This window comes from Molossus molossus, unplaced genomic scaffold, assembly GCF_014108415.1.
Source record: "Molossus molossus isolate mMolMol1 unplaced genomic scaffold, mMolMol1.p scaffold_m16_p_7, whole genome shotgun sequence".
Taxonomy (NCBI): Eukaryota; Metazoa; Chordata; class Mammalia; order Chiroptera; family Molossidae; genus Molossus; species Molossus molossus.
In genome coordinates this window covers 25,395,376-25,408,142 of record NW_023425401.1, presented here as the reverse complement: position 1 = coordinate 25,408,142, position 12,767 = coordinate 25,395,376, and positions in this window count along the sequence as shown.

The window sequence follows — 12,767 nt, the reverse complement described above, 5'->3', positions numbered from 1 at the left end:
CAATACATTTCACATAAGTAATTTCAGAACAAAAAGAGATAATACAAATCTCTCATGACTGGGGCTATGAGTAGGCCACTCCCACTACTAGTGACACCAAATGTTAGCAGAAGGAGGTATTCTGACAATAGCATAATTAACTTTATCAGTTACTTGACCCCTGAGTCCACAGAACAAAGAGAAGAGGTCAATTTCAATAAGGGTATATGCTGGAAAACTAGCTCTCTGTGTGTTTGACTTAGATGGGATGACTCTCAGTACGAGAGCCAGGAAGGGGTAGGTTAGAAAAAGGACAGGGGGGACAGTGGAATATTGTATCAGCTTCGCAATTTTTGTCTAGAGCTCTGCTCTGGGTCATAGATTCCTCACTGCAGAAGCTCCCTGACATGGAAAACCATCCCCGGATCCCATGCTTTGAGTTGAGGGGAATGGGTCATTAATGGATTTCTTATGACACTGTACTATCAGCCCATGCTATATATAAAAGACAAATTAAATAAAATATTTAAATGTCAAAACTCAGGAAATAACACAGAGGTGATAAAGACAGGCACTCCATGGAAAATTAGGAGAATTAGAGAGGATAGGGCTTTATGAACCCAGTTTTCTGTTATGATTTTTAACTTTAAAATTTAGGTTTACATTTTTGGAGACCCTTAACTGTAGGCCATGTTTTACTAATTAATTTCAAAATTACCAAGTCTATACTTACGTCCCTTTTAAAAACTTTGCTTTCTCATTATGGTCTACTAAAGATTTTTCAATACCAAATTTCACAAAAGTATGATAAAATGGCCATTTTTTTTTTCTTTTAAATTGTCCTAAACTCATTAATGGATTTTGTTTTTGCTTTTCAAATATATCTTAAGTTTTCTGAAGAATGTCGGTAGCTCTACCAATATTCCCAAATATCTAACATATGCAGTATGTGTGAAAGCTTCTGTAATAATTTTAGGCATAAATTTACATAAAGAAGAAACAATGACTTGTTACCAGGTAAAACAGCCTTGTCTGCTCAACTAATGTTCGTTTGCCACTGCCTGTTCTCTCCTGAAATGTAACTCATGTGGTTTTAGGGGCCTGAATTTATGTAAATAACCATGTTGTTTCATTTCATTTATCTCAAGCCTCAACTCGTTCTCCTTCATGTTTATTTTGTTCAGGTTGGGAATTGTTCCCTTTCATAAAGAAGATAAAATACAAGTTAACTATTTAGCTACATACAGCATCTGCTCATATTATTCCTTCTGCCTAAGCAAAGAAACCTCCTTATTCTTATTTTCTTATTCTGGTGTAATTTGAAACCAATTATACTTCATGATTAATTTATAGAGTATCTCAAACCGCAGTTACTGGTTATATGATGAATTTTTTACTACAATGAATTTTAAGTTAATTCATTTGTATAAAGATATGTTATTCAAGTAGCTTTTTCAAAATTATGCTCATTGTTTAGTACCTAGAAACATAAAAGTCGGAGAGTTGAAGTTATTATTTCCCACAACATATTACCTTCCCAAATTTGTGGAAACAGTAACAGATCTCCTCACATCCTATAGAGACTCATGCGCAGGTAAATTTTATTGCACACTCAAAATTATCTACCTGAGAGTAGATTTTTGAATGGTTCTATATATAACTTGGATCACTTAACCATGAAATAATATTTTCCTATCAGAAAATTCTGGAAAGTCACTCAAGAAAGCATTAAAGAGAATTCTGGTAGTTTTTATGCTGTTCATCCATCCAAACCACCACCTTCCTCTCCTTTTTTACTCAGAACATGGCTATTGTCAAGAATCAGAATTGGTCTTAGTTGCCCTGAAGATCTGCAGAGATGTTATCAAACCCCAGGGATCTTTAATTTCCCATGAGAATAACTGTTAGGACTGATCACTTGGCATTTAGTACCATATTCTTATAGGTCTGTATCTTTTCTAGCCAATTATTTATAATTTTCTTGAAATCTGGGGCTATGTTTTATGTATTTTGTCATCCCGAACAACTAATATTAGTGAACTCAACCTAGACACTTGAACATAGGCTTTTGAGAAAGAATCACAGGCATCTCTATGGAGAGGGGGGGAAAGAGGTATCAGCATAAAAATAGGTTAATTTTAATTCAAAAACTGTAAGAAATTGAGTGAGCTCAACTCTACTGCCATTTCCATGGGAAAACAAACAAACAAAAAACCCAAACACAATAAAATTTTACATTGGGGGATCCAGTACTGGCAAATTTATCTTTGTCTCAGTTCATAAACTGGAATAAAATCCTAAGTAATGCAGTGCCACCCAGTGGCAAACCTTCAGTTTAAATGAAATAATGGTTCAAGTAGCCTTTAGGAATCTTGCTTCAGGAATTTTTATACCCCTTTAAAATAAGTTAATACTCAAGTCGTAGGAAGTGTTGGATCAAGTGAGAATAAATAACTAGCCCCAACCAATCAAACAAACAAATTGTAAAGTAAAAAGCAAAAACAAAATTATTTGTAACTCTAGCAGATGGCCAGAAGCTTTGAATTTTGCCTGGATACGCAATATCAGTGAATCAATGCCTGTTTTTTTAGACATCGGTGGTGCTGTGTTTACGCTTCAGAAAGAAATAAAAGCATTTTTATATTTTAGGGGAAATGTTTGAAATAATCACTGATAAAACATTGTGTTACATCAAAATATGAGGAATGGAGGGAGATACATTGGAGGTATATTTGAAGAATTTGGGCTAGAAATTGATCATTTTTAGTGTTTGGTGATGGTTTCATGGGGATTCATTACATGATTCTGAATGAATACATCCTCTACTTAGATGGTAATTCAACACATTGATATGACTCTTAGTAAGTAAAGAGAAAAGCAATAGGACTGATAATAGCAAAAAAAAAAGTAGCTAGAAAAAAGAATAAATTTTTTCCACTGGGAAAATACAGGACAGTTAAGAGCATGGCCTCTGGGATCAGATTATCCCTCTTTTCTTACTCTAATAATTTTCAACAAATTATCAAGCCTCTTTCTTTGTTTATAACATGGGATAGCAATACTGTGCATTTTATATGGTTATTTTAAGTATTGAAAGAGACAATTATATACAGAGTATTTACAATTGGGTTTGGAATATTGAGGTATTCAATGAATGTTAAATCTTATAAGCTATTAGGATAAAAATTTCAAAATCTAGAAAGCCTCAGTCGGTAACCCTCTTTACTTATTCAGGGTATGTAATCACTTCTCTTCATAGTAAATAACAATGTTACCTTTCGGAGATGCTATCAAATGTCTTGGTTTGTTAAACATTTCACTAGATACAGTTAGACTGGAGTTGAATTAATTTTGAGGCGGAGTAAAATAAATTGTACAACCACCAGGGGTCAGTGTTGTTACAAAATTAATTTCAAGGGAAGTGTTTTGAAACTGACTTGGCCTCACATTTTATTTAATTGCAGAGTGAAATTTAGAGAGAGATTTCTTCTTCGTGACTTTTAATATTTTCCCATTGGCTTGTGGCAGGACCTAGAGTCACTCACTGAGAAGAGAACGCCATTTAACTTCTGCTTGAAACGGCAAGGAATTCTTGCAAGCAGAGACATTGTGATGTTTTTGTAAGTTCTGAAAGTGCACAAATTCTCTTTCAGTTCAAACTGGCGCATTTAAACAATCTTTAAACATTACTTTATTTTAAAGCTCACAAAAAACAGTAAACAGGTATTCTATTCCTGAGCAAATTATATTAGCTTTATTTTTTTTTTTTGTTCCTGAAATAAGTTTAGCTCCAGAAATATAATACATAACTCTATGTGCCAAGTTTTGAGTAGATTTCTTGAGTAGATTTCTTTCTTTATTTTCATCCTGTTTAAAATACCATTTCTGATTTACTTGCACAAGAATAAATGAAGTACTGCTCTTCACCACAAAATGAATTGTTTGTACAGTTCCTGAAGTTTAGATTACTTTTTTTCAAGTGTCATATGTAAGTCTTAAAAACTACAACAAAATCACTAAAGTTGTCTGGCTGGTGCGGCTCAGGGGTTGAGCATCAGTCCATGCACCAAGAGGTCGCCTGTTCGAATCCCGGTCAGGGCATATGCCCAGGTTATGGGCCTGATTTCCAGTGGGGGGCATGCAGGAGGCAGGCAATTGATGTCCTCTCTCATTGATGTTTCTATCTCCCTCTTACTTTCTCTCTCTCTAAAAATGAATAAAGGGAAAAAAAATGTCTCTTTTAAATCACCAAAATTGCATTTTGCCAATGAAGTATTTTTTATTTGAAAAAATCAAATTTCAAATACAATAAGAATCAAATACAATAACAGTACAGTCTTCTCTTCACATACCTAGCACCCATATAATTGGATTAAAATTTAGGGCATGACACTAAGTACAGGTAAGTCATTATCATCAAGTTATTAATAAGATACAAAAAACTTTCTGCATTATATTTTAATAGTAATACTTATAATGGCATATAACTAAAAAGGGGGATTTTTATATATCACCTTTAATAATTTGGTAACTTTCTCTGGACCGCAGGCTGACACTCTAACCGCTGAGCCAAACCGGCCAGGGCAATAATTTGGTAACTTTCTAAATGCCCAGTTAATTGATGGCAACAACCCATGTACTTTGTTGCTCACACTTTTAATTTATTATTGAAAGTTAAGTTTGTAATTCGATGTGTCATGTGTAGAGAGCTGATAGGGTATAGACTCTGGAAGCAAGCTGTGAGCTTTGAATCTTGGCTTCATTGCCCCAAATTATCTAACTGTCCATCTCTTGGTTTCCCCCTCTGTAGATGGGGATGATAATAATTTAATCTACATCATAGAATTATTGTGAGCATTAACTCTATTCTGCCACATGCAAATCATGCAGTTAACTATGTTTGTAAAGCACATTTCATCTGACACATGATAAATACACACACAAACCATTATTATTATTAATATGGTGCTATTTGTACAGTGTTTATGTGGGGTTAATTTGTATTATTCAGGGTTCCTTATTTGGATAAGGGTGAATAATACATGCATTCTATATTTACATATTATAATTACATATCGTTTATACATAAAACAATAAGATGTTGACAGCGGTTGTCCTTGGATAATGGGATAATGGTTGAATTTTATTTTCTTCTTTTCAAAATGAGAAGAAAGTAGTTTTATAATTGTAAAATTTATATAATTTATTTTCAAATAATGTATGCATTTTAGCATGGATTATATTCATAAAAGTCTTGTCTAAGTGTGTATGTAATAAAACAAATCATGTTAACTTCCCTTAAATGTGCTCTGTGTAAGTCACTATGGAAGTTAATGCCAAGGGTATTTTATAAGACCCAGCCTCTCATCTCAAGGAACATTCAAGTAAAATATAAGGCAAAATGTAAAATATGCTATTCAAGACATAAGGCACTATTGAGAAGTTATGAAAGAGGTTTCCAGAGAAATGAAAGAAGGTGGGATTTGACTTGGAGTTTGAAGAAGAAGGTCAACATTATTCCAACAGAAAGAATAGATTTTATTTGTTTGCATTTATAAATTGTCCAGCAATTTACTTCTGGATCCTGATCTCCAAAATGATACCATATTCTGAGACACATCGTGAACAAAGACTGTGTAATTGCTAAGTCTCTCATTTGTCTTCATATCTCTAGTACATGGGTGCCAGTCACTCAAATAAACAGAAGAACAGTACAGAAAGATTTATCGCCTACAAGCCTGGTGAATGCACTGGGGATTCAAAAGTAAGTTTACCAAAAGCCCTGCAGCCCATTAAATCTGCTTCATACACAGAGAGTTTGACTCTCTGCAGCTGTTGGGAAATATCTCCAGCAGAGACATTTGACAGTTAATATCTTTCTATTAGCTTGTGGTGGGATGATTGTTAATGATTGCTTTAACGCAGGAGTTTTTAATTTTGTTAGTGTATATAGGGAAAGATACTCCTATCATTAACAATAAAGCATGCAGCTCTCTGCTTTTCCTTAAAGTGTAAGGAGTTGATTATCTGGGATTTGGGGTTTTCTCTGCTTATTACATAGATAGTTGGTAGGATGGATTGAGGCCTGAATATTAAGGAATTTCCTCCAAAGTTGCTCCCACCTCATTTGCAGCAGCCCGTCTGGAGTGAATTGCACTCCAGTAGGGAGGCCTGACAGGAAGACTCTGTCTTACACTCATGAAAAATATTGACAAACATACTTTGACCGTAGCTCAAATGCTTCCCTGGTAAAGAAGGCTGCCTGTAGCCCTGAACGTCCAACAGAACTAAGTGTGCATTTGGCATACAGAGCAAGCTTTTAAAACAAAGATTATTAAATAGCAATTCCTAAAAGATAAACAACAATTAAAGTCAATACATGTTTGCTTTCACTAACTTCCTTGTACCACCTTCCTTAAGAGACCCAGAAGGCCAGGAGGTGTCCACAGTGCATTTATGGGTAGTGTGGCAGACAAGTTTACCAAGACACGCAAGAAGAGGCGGGCAAAATTTTAAGATTCGTTGTCAAACACTTATGTTAACTCTTCATAATTACTACTCAAATGACTGTTTTCAATAATAGGTACTTTACCCTATGGAAGCTCTACAATCACAGGAACTATAAAGAAAGTATTTGCATGGTGCTTAACCCATTTTTAGTGGAGCCGGAAAGAATCCAGTCCCTTGATCAGGCCATTATTATTTTTTTCCTGGGTTTCAGTGGAATTCTGGAAAATTACCGTGACATGTCACCATTCCAGGTTTGCAGACACTGTCAGTGCCCCTTATGTGCCCTCAGGCTTGATCCTGCCAGAGCATCTTTGCCTAACTTCCTCTCCTTGCCCAGAGCTTTCTCTGGCTGTGGGGCTGCCCACAGGTCAGAAGTGCTGGGGTTCAGTATCACCCAGAAACAGTCCTGACGCATAACTGAGGTGATTGCTCTGCAGTGTTCCCCCAGGGCTCCCGAGAGGGTTAAGCTCTAGTTGCCCCACATCCTTGGCTTCTTTCCTTTTCCTGTCTCACTTGCTTGGATTCTTACCTCCGTTTTGGGGGTCACCTCTGATTTCTCTAGAATCCTTGTGTCTGCTTCTGGAGAAACCTAAATCAAGACACCAGGAGACAATTTAATGAACTCAGAAGACAGAGAGCCTGGCTGGCCTCCAGCCTTGCCACAGGGTGTGTGTGTAGGGGGCGGGGTCTGAGTCACAGTATGCCTTCTAACATCTCTTATCTGTCTTTATTCACTTGTCAATGTCATCTGTGGGAAGGAGGTGGAAAGGCAGATTAATGTAGTGCATAGAGTTTGGGCTTTCGGTTTGGTTGAAATGGATTCAAATTCTAACCAGACTACCTAACTGAAGTCTTGGATGATTTGCTTAAGTTTTCTGAATCAATCTTTCTCAGGTTTTAAGAGAAATAAATGCAATGGGATATATAAATTGCTGCAAAGTCCTTTTTAGAGTCTGGTTTCACTTATTATTATTATTATTATTATTATTATTATTAATACAGAGTTGTAGCTTTGCATGACCATGGAAAAGTTACTTAATTTTCTGTGGCTCAGTTTTCTCATCTGTAATATGACAATAATTAAGTACGAACTTCACAGAGTTGTTGTGAAAAGTCTAACATTTGTATTTGTAAAACACTCGGAACATAGCACATGACACTTATTAATTGCTTTATTTTATGAATAAAAATTCAAAAGCTATGCCCTGGCCGGTGTGGTTCAGTTGATTGGGCACCGTCCGGTGCATGGAAGGATTGCCGGTTCGATTCCCGGTCAGGGCACAAGCCCAGGTTGCAGGTTGATCCCCAGTAGGGGGCATGTGAGAGGCATTGATGTTCTGCTCTCCTATCCACATTGCTTTTTTCTCCCTTTCTCTCTCTAAAAATTCAAAAGCTATGCATTTTCTTGCATACAAAATAAAATTTATACAATGTGCAGGGACTAGCCAAGTCAAGAGTTGACTGAAAGTTATATGTGTTTGAGTGTGTGTGGGGGGGTTCATTTTAGTTTGGTAGAATTAATCTATGGATTTGTGTAAATGAGGGGAATCCAGGGGATGAACTCTCAGCAGTCAGCTAGCTCTCTAAGATGACCAGATTTCAGATAAATACAAAAGAAGAAATAGATTCCAGAAAACTGTCTTCAAATGGGCAGAAATTCATTTCATACTTACAAGCAGTCGGTATGAAGTCAGTCCATCAGTGACTCAGGCTGCAGACAGCCTTTCAAAGTTTACAAGGTGGTTCTTTGAATTTGCAGAGATGCTACTGTGCATATGAGAGAAGCTTGATTGCTATGGTGATAGCAGGGGCTTCTCCCCCATAGGCAGTCCTGTAGTGGAGCTTAGGAATTGGGGACTCAGTGCTGACTACTCTCTTGTAGCCTGATACAAGCCCCAACCACAAAGGAAATGACATGCTGTCCATTACAGAGTATCTTAAAGGCAGTTTCAGAAAATCATAGGCTACTGCTGATTATAGGATGCTGACTTCACAGCCTCCAGCCTCGCCCAGAACCTCGCCCTTTCTCGCTGGCACTGGGAAGCATTTTCTTCTGTTAACTTCAAGAACAAATCTACCTTTGTATCCCACGGGCTTCTCAAAATAAACATATTTTTATCTAAAGTCACAGTTTCCCCTTTTTTTTCTCCTGTTAAAAAACATTTGATATACTACTTAGGAAACTGAACCCTGTGATGGCTCAAACAAAATAGCTTTGTTTTCCTCAAACCATGACTTTCAAATGAGCTGTGTCAGATCTCCCTTCTCTCAGCTTGAGAACATCGCTGACAGATCCCGTAGCTTTTCAGCCATTTCCATTATACTACCAGTCATTGCTGTGACCTAAATCCATGCTCCGCCGTGAAAAAGCTCGGCCTAGGGTGAAAATATGTATGAGTCCTACTTCACACCATGCGTGAAGAAATCAATTCGTGGCTCGTAGATCTAAATATGCAGAAAAAATAAAACTTCTAGAATACATTTGAGAAATTAAATGAGATCTCAGGGCCCACAAAAAGCAGTATCCATATAGAAAAAAATTATGGAACGTTCTACTTAAGCATTAGAATTCTGACCTTCTATTCATCAAAAGACACCATCAATAGAGTGAAAGGTTACATGGTTTACTACTTATATAACCAAAAAAGGTCTGCATTAGTAATACAGGGCAGGCAAAAGTAGATTTACAGTTGTGAGTACAGGAAACACATAGAGAGAGAGAGAGGGAGGGAGGGAGGGAAGGAGAGAGGGAGGAAAAAAAATAGAAAGGAAGACTCACCTATTTTAAACTAAAGTGTGAATCTCGCACCTTCTTTGCTCTCCTTGACAAGAACTTGCACTGCAGCTTGGGGATTTACAATGGGGAAGGGAACATCATCTTCCCTTTTCCTGTTTCTGCACAATTGGACATAAAACGGTCCATTGTAACAGTCCTCAGCACCCTCTGCCCCAGTTGCCGGTGGGGGAGTGGTTGAACTGTGTGAGATGCGTGTATTCAGGAGTTTTTGAGTTTTGCATGCTTTAGTTGTCTTTATCAATCAAACTCACTTCCATGGACACAACTCTACTCCGTTCTGTTTAGCTAGGTATTATTATTACCATCATGATTATTATTACTATTACCATTTATAAACAGGGAAACTAAAGTTCTCATTAGGAATCTATTGTTCAGAGCTCTTATCCAAGATGACAATGCAAAACACAGTACAAGACAGATCACAGTGGCACGTGCATACTTTCTGATAAATAACCAGAAAAAAATGTACTTGGCTAACACGGCACAGTTCGCATTTCATATCATAACGTAGTCCTGCTCCACCATTGCTTTTTGTTTGTGTGCAGTGACCAGCTTGGTTTTAGATGGATATCTTTATAATGAGGTAAAAGGACTGAGCAGGTGATATCAAGCCTTACCCTTTAAAGAGGTTGATTCAGGAAATTCTGGTCTCTCATTTTTTCTCTTGTTCATTTAGATAGCTGATAGACCAGAACAACATAGGGCTTCCTGAAATTTCTCTTGAATGTTTATCTTCTGTGTGTTTCCTTATGACAACATCGATGGATTTTGGCGTCGTCCTGGATTCTAGGGAAATATGCACTCTCCCAGAGGCATAATAACTTCTAAAACACCACACTTTTCAACTGAAGTTGCCTAAACTGAAATTCCTTTGTAATAGCGATAAGAATCCTGTTACCAGGGTTTTGATTTAGTTTGTGAAAGTTAGATCTTTCAACTTTGAATGGAAATGCTGACAAAACTTGTACTTTCTATTAATGCCCAGGGTGAAAGCCATGTTCTAATCTCAGGTTAAGCTAAGAAGCAGATAAATGAGAATAATGCTAAATCGGATAAACGAGAATAATGCTAAATCATTTTGACCACTAAGTTTCTCTAAGGAAGGTATTACAAATTGTATTTGTTTGCACCCTTCATTGTAACACAGAAAATTCCTTATAAATTCCCTTAAAAGATGAATATTATACTATGTGGGGAGTGGGTATAGTTGGTTAAAGGTAAAAAATTTTGACCTCAAAAAAATAAAGAACAATTTAGCAACCAGAGTTGGTAGTATACAAATAGGACACTTTTTTCAGAGGGATATTCCAAAGACAAAAAGGAAGAAAGTTAACTTATGGTACAGCACCATTTCTTAGGGTTTTTTTTTTTTTTTTTATCCTCACCCGAGGACATTTTTCCATTTTTTGTTCAGGTAGAGTGGGAGGGAGAGAGAGGAACAGAGAGAGAGAGAGAGAAACATCGACGTGAAAGGGACACATCGAGTGGCTGCCACCCGCACGACCAACCAGGGCTGGGGACAAACTACAACTGAAGTACGTGCCCTTAGTGGGAACCGAACCCGGGTCCCTCTGGACCGCAGGCTGACGCGCTAACCGCTGAGCCAAACTGGCCAGGGCCTTAGGGTTTTTGAATTGTTCCCAGAAGTAGATTCCTTTTTAAAAATCTTAGGATAGTATTTATTTCTCAAAAAATTCAAGAGTTATATGTATGAACTTTATGTTCATATTTATAATGTGACATGGCACATTGAATCAAAATCTGAATCTTTATTTTTCAATATTTTTTCAATACATTTTTTGAAGTTTATTTAAGACACTCAAATATATTAAAAAGAGAAAAGATCTCTAACTGAGATTAGGCTTGGAGAATTTATAGGTCCAGGGGAGAAAAAAGTTTTTTTCTTTAACATATTAATTAAAATCATTTTCTAAAATGGCTTTTAAAAATCTTGTGGGAAAGTAACCAAATAACTTGAAATTTATTTGTTTTTTATCAAGATTTGATAATTATCATTTTAAGTAAAAAACAATAAGGGGGTAGATACTCATACCACTGACATTCTATTAAGTGCATTATCTTGTCTTTTTTTCCTATTTCATTATGAAAACTAAATGGAATAAAGTCAAATAAGTATTTAATAGCTCTGTTTACATAGCAACATTAAGTGGAAAGATGAGGCAATGAGTTATATCATTTCCCAAGGGATGTTCTACATAATTAAAATTCCTTGGACTTTTAACAGTTGAGCCATGAAAAGGTAGTGTATTCTTTAGAAAAATAAATGTAGCAAATACTGGATTAAATACAGTAGACAGGGGAATTTACTCAGGACGTGAGTAGAAAGCTTGGAGTTCTTGACCCTCATCTCTCTCCTCTCTACATACACCCCCTTGGTGATCTCATTCATTCTTCTTACTGTAAGTAAATTACTGTGATCTACATGCTTAAGACTTCCTAATGTCAATTCCTAGTCCTGGCATCTCTCCTGAATTCTAGACTCTTAACTCTGTGTATGACAACCTACTTCATAGCTCCCCATGATGTCTACCAGTCCTCTCCAGTTTCCCCCTCCAAAACTTAGCCCTGATATTTTCCTCTAATCCTTTCACAGTCTTGCCTATCTCATTAAAGGGCAACTCCATCCTTCCATTTCTTGAGGCAAAAAAAGATGAATAAATAAACTGGAGTCATCCTTGTTTCTATTCTTTATTTTATACCCTATGTCAACAAATCTTGTCCTTTTTACTTCACATTATACCATAAACCCAACTACTTTTCATCACTTCTAGTAAATACACTGGTCCAAATCTCCATCATCTCTTGCCTGAATTATTGCAATAGCCTCCTATCTGGAGGTCCCTTGGAGGCCCACCCCACCTCAGTTTATTCTCAACAAACAGCAGAGTGGTTTGGTTCTTGTAAAATGCAGTTCCCATCCTGCCATTCCTCTGCTCAAAACCCTCCAAAGTCTTTACATCTTAAGCCAAAATTCTTTCACTATCCTACATGGTCCTTTGCTATTTGGTCCGGATTATTTCTCTCTGCTCATCTCCTACTAATCTCTTTATTTACTCTTCTCCAGCCCAGAATTCACCTACTAACTAACAGGGAAGCTTCATGAAGGCAGGGAATTTGTCATTGTTGTGTCCCAGTGCCAAGAAGAAGTGCTTATTAACCATTTGATGAATGAATGACTTCACTGGAATAATCTGAGAGCTGCATAAGGCACAGATAACAGTTGATTCCCACTCCTAGGAGCCAGTGAAGCTGAAGTCACCCACTAGCAGTTGAAGAGTCCTGGGTTATGTATATACTTACTTGGCTCTTCTCTTCTAGCTTACATTAAGTGAAAACAAACTTTGATTTCTAAATTAATACCTTTGGAGAGTAGCGTGTGCTTATTACACTGCTTTGTATCTGTCCAGAATGTTAAAATTTAAGATTCTTGTTCCTTGCACTTGAAAGGGACATACCATCC